Below are 4,920 nucleotides of genomic sequence, written 5' to 3' on the forward strand. Positions count from 1 at the left end.
TTCTAAACGCTATTAAATATCAATGTTTCATTAGCGCTTTTAGAAAAGCGCTAACAAAGCCTTATTTTTGTGCTATTTTTAAACAGATGTTTCTTAGCGTTTTTCAAAAAGCGCTATCTTAACTATCCCCCTTTATTAGCACTTTCAGAAAAGCGCTAATAAAGGCGTGCTATTATACTTTATTTTTTTAAAATCCTGCATTCAAAAGTTCAATATTCTAGCAAATTAGCAAACCAGTCAAACATCTCATTGCATCCATTGATAAAAAATAAGCACTAGTAATATGTTAATCGAAAACTTGGTTACAAAATAAATCTCATATATTAATCAATCCTAGAGAAGGACATCTAATTTACAAAACTAAAAATATTGTAAGGCTAATACACATAGCAAAAGTAGTCGCACCCAACGGCAAAGATACTCATGACAAGCGATCCAACGTCTAGTGGTTAAAGCTATACCTCTAACAAATGATTTCCTGTGTCATATGGAAGGAAATTTTAATTATGTATTGTTCAATTTCCAGCACAGAACCCATATGCCCAAGATTTTATCTCTCTACCTTAATAAAAACAACAGAGCGAACTAACTTGATTCACGAGAGATGAGGATAGTCAACGCAAATGCTCAATGCAGAATTGGCAGGAAAAATCAGAAGCACGAGATATTCTACAAGCACAAGTAAACCAACAAAAAAAAACATGAACTCAGTTTAGATTTATCAAAGTTAAGGATAAATAAAAAAATCAGTAAGTTGTGATTAACTTTTCTTTATAATACACAAAGGAACTACAAATAATGATCATTGATATAACTTCAAATAGATCCTCTAAAAACAGAACGAGCACTTTTGTATGTTTGAATTGGATGTTCGATTTGAACATAATAATGTGAAGTTCAGAAAATTAATAAGAAAAAGCAACACATTATTTAGTAGGGAGAATGTTGACAGTCCAATACCTGATCACACTTTTTATACAGCTCACCGGAAAGAGGTGCAAAAAACGCAAAAGAACAGCCCCATTACACACAAACATGCCTACTCATTATGCTAAAAAAGTGCATAAAAAATGCATTAATTCTGCAGGAAAACAACATTCTACCTACTACCAAAACACAGTATTTGTAAATCTCAGCCTGTTAAATCATCGAATTCCACCAGTCTAATAAGGGACAATATAATAATTTTTTATAAGGGACAACATGAAGATATGAAGTTAAAACAAGGATATCTTTACAAGATAAAATAATGTATATGTGCCGTGTGGCACATATACAAGTTAACTTACTTACAAACAGAATGCCATATATAGCCACTTTCCAATTCATTAAATTAGACACACTTGTAAAATAATGACTGAAGTGATAAAGGGACGCTTATTTGAATGAGTTTGTATGAAATTATTATGGGGACATGTGTCATCCTAGATTAGAGAGAATCAATGTATTTCAAGAACAAAACAAAAGTGAATGCAAGAGTGTAATCACTAAGAGCATAATACATAAGGTGAAAGTAGAATTCTATCCATTCTTATTTTGAACATTTTCTTTATTTCAAATTTTAAACATTCTTCAAGTATAGCTTGATATCTATCAACTCTGCTCTAAAGACCTACAAATAAAAGAAACAAACTATATCAAGCTAGATGAAGATTAAAAGTACTATTGTTCAATATTTGATACGAAAAACTTAAGTTGGGTTTAGTGCATCTTGGGAACAAAACCAATCTTACTTATTTTATAATTTCAAACATGAAGTTATCCTCACATAAAACTCAATTTTACTTAATTAATAATTGGATAGGATAGGTGTCAAAACAATAGAAAAGAAAAACTAACAAGCCTTTATAGAACCAAATAAGCTCACCAAAGCCTAGAGAGAAAAATACCAAATACAAAGACAATGGGACAGTTTCGCTCTACACAGGTAAAAGTTAAATAGAAAAAGAAAAAAGAAAGGAAACTGATTTACCATATAAGCTCTATGTTGGAATGTGGTTATAGAGCCACAAGCATGAAGGGATCCTCCAAAACCTCTACAGGAGAGAACTGCAGCTGAATCCTTTACAAACGCGGACGGAAGAACAAACTAAGATTTAACAGAAGTGGGAACTGAGCAAAAATCAAAACTGAAACCGAACCAAAGCAAAGCCATAATCAATCTATAATTTCAAATATAATATGAGAAGCAAATCAAGGATAACAGTAGAGACATCTGCTTATGTCATTGTCTAATTTTCACATCTATTTTTTTTATCAAATACTTTTGAAGTTCAAGAGATTGCTTGAAGAATCATAGTATAGGATTGAATTCAAATGATTTCTGCTACACAACTTGTTCACAAATAAAAAAGTATACATTTCTCAAGCAATTGAGCTTCATTTCAAGCAATCGAATAGTCAAATCCAGCTAAATACTTAAATAGTCATGTCTAATAATTAAAAATCAGAGAAATAAGGAACCAAATCAGGAACAATTGCAACTACAGTCAACATGAATATGCAAAAGTTGGCTGTAAAAATCACAACAATGAACAACAAACTTGAATTCTCTACTCCTAATCATCCTACAGTAAAAAAACAAGGCTTTCCATCTTACTGTAAATTTCACAAACACTTATTTAATATTAACAAGAAAGCAACGATGACTTACCTACAACAATAAGGTCCACACAAATATTTCTATACATACTGAATAAGAAAGCACCAACTAGAGAGAAAAAATTAACAAGTGTTTTTCTTTGACAATCTAAGGCAACTTATTTAATATTATAGTGATAATTTTGACAAAAGATAAGCTTTGAAATTTCAAAACAATAATGATGTCATCGTGGTTTCGTCAAACTCACCTTGAAGTCAAATATAGTGGACAAAACACTAAACTAAATTCCATTAAAACAAATCATATCAAGTCAAATTGAAATTCATGACTTTGTGGAATAACCTTATATTACGCGTACACGAGTAATAACATATATCTGAGTGAAAATTCCCAACGTTTCAGCTCATTTAAACATAGTGAATCTATCAAACCATGATTCATTATTATCTAAAGACAAACTAAGATTTCATATCTTTATTGACAACATAGTGAACTTAACGAACCATGAATCTAAAACCAGAATACAATAACATAAAAAGTTCAAACTAACTCAGAAATCACTTAATATATTCTCAACTTAGCAAATTGCACCTAATACGATTCAAACTAACTCACAAATCACATGAACACAATACCTGAATTGAGCAAAGTTTGAATCCAAAAGACAACCTTGTTTTGCAAGCACAGTTTGAATCCAAAGCTGAAAATAAAATAAAAAAATTACATTTCAACCCAAACTTTCAATTTGAATAAAAGATCAAAACTTCCAGAAACAACCTTAGAGGTTCAATTGATTTCGACAGTGACACTGGATTTCAACGGATTTCAGAAGAAACCTTAGGAGTTTTGAGACGATGTCGAAGGGGAATGAGTGTCATACGAAGGCGAGTGCAACAACGATGAAGGATTTGATGGGTCAATGGAACAAGAATACAACAGATGCAACATCCATTGCAAAAAAACAAACAAATAATTGATGGTCAGTGGAACAACAATACAAAGAAAATAATAGAAATTGTGAAAGATAAAGAGAATAGTTACTTTGACAAGACGAGAGCATGTGGTGAAATTCGGCAGCGGCGGCGGCGACTAATTGAAGATTTCATCGGTGTTCAACGGGGTTTATCAGTTTGATGGTGTTCAATTTAGGGTTTAAGATTCAACGATTTGTGTTTGATCTGGGTTCAGGATTTGTGTTCGATGGAGAATTTGGGATTGATGGGGTTTACGGTGACGAGTGAATAACGGAGGAGAAGAGATGAGTGAGTGATGGAGGAGAAGAATAATGAAGGAAATGAGTTGGTTCAGTTTTCACGAGGGCGTGTGAGGTGTGGGATTGAGATCTGGGTTGAATATTATGCGTGAAAATGAAAATACATATCCGCCTTTTTTAATATTTTCATATCCAAAACATAGCGTTTGGATAAAACGCTATCTAAACCCCCTCCAGTAATAGCGCTTGATGAAAAGTGCTATAGTTCCAATGTTAAATAATAGCGTTTTTGTAAAAGTGCTATCTAAGCCATATTTTTGACTAGTTTATATTAGCGCTCGACCGAAAGCGCTATAAAACACATCTGTGTTGCCTTTTTAATAGCATTTATGTAGAAACGCTATTAAAGTTGCGCTATTAAAAGCCAAAATTGTAGTAGTGGTTTCTCTCATTTCCTTTAAACCGTGTCTCTGAGGGCATTAAGTGTTTAACATTCAATCTTCAATTGCAACACATTAAAGAAGTGAGATTGACAGTTAGGGAGAGAAATATACAGGAAACTGTATCCAGTTGCATATCATTATTAACGTTTCCAAACATGAAAGTAACAATTGCCATCTGGCAAAAATATGTTTAGAAACTACTCCCTCCGTTTCAAAATGAGTGTCGTTTTAGGTGTTTACACACATATTAAGAAATGCAATGATCAAGAGAAAGAGAATGGTTATTTTACCAAACTATCCTTATTAACTATTGATAGTTTTAAAAGTAATACTTTGGAAGTAGTGTGCAGAGTATTAATTGGATGAGTATCAACTCATGAATTATTAGCAAAGTTTAAAATTGCAATCCCCAACTCCAATTGTGACAGGCTTTAGGGACTCAACAACTCCAATTGCAACTGTGTTGGCCATATTTGTTCACAACTGAACCACATGCCTGCAACTACAATGGTTCTTTTAATGGCTAATTATTAATTCAATCAACGGATGTTCTTAAATTACAAGTCCTAGTCCAGTATTACAATTAAGTTCGACTACAAATATAATGCTGCAAACTGGATGAGGGGACTAACAGGCCACTCTCCCAGAAGAACACACACTCA

At 32.7% G+C, this 4,920-nt stretch overlaps 1 long non-coding RNA gene across 3 annotated transcripts; it reads right to left on the bottom strand.

The window, feature by feature from the left end:
• Nucleotides 1–258: 258 nt before the first annotated feature.
• LOC146898714 (uncharacterized) lies at nucleotides 259–4,247 on the bottom strand. 3 transcript variants are annotated; one of them, XR_015023356.1, is made up of 7 exons: nucleotides 3,644–4,247; nucleotides 3,380–3,438; nucleotides 3,238–3,302; nucleotides 1,973–2,129; nucleotides 961–1,051; nucleotides 591–669; nucleotides 259–478 (listed from the first exon to the last, which is right to left on the bottom strand). It is a non-coding gene; the product is annotated as an uncharacterized LOC146898714 (long non-coding RNA). The 3 variants fall into 3 exon arrangements; XR_015023354.1 differs by having other exon boundaries at nucleotides 3,380–4,247; XR_015023355.1 differs by lacking the exon at nucleotides 961–1,051 and having other exon boundaries at nucleotides 3,380–4,247.
• Nucleotides 4,248–4,920: the final 673 nt, after the last annotated feature.

This window comes from Medicago sativa, chromosome 8 (genome assembly GCF_051527215.1).
Source record: "Medicago sativa cultivar Bolivia chromosome 8, Bolivia_mono, whole genome shotgun sequence".
NCBI lineage: Eukaryota > Viridiplantae > Streptophyta > Magnoliopsida > Fabales > Fabaceae > Medicago > Medicago sativa.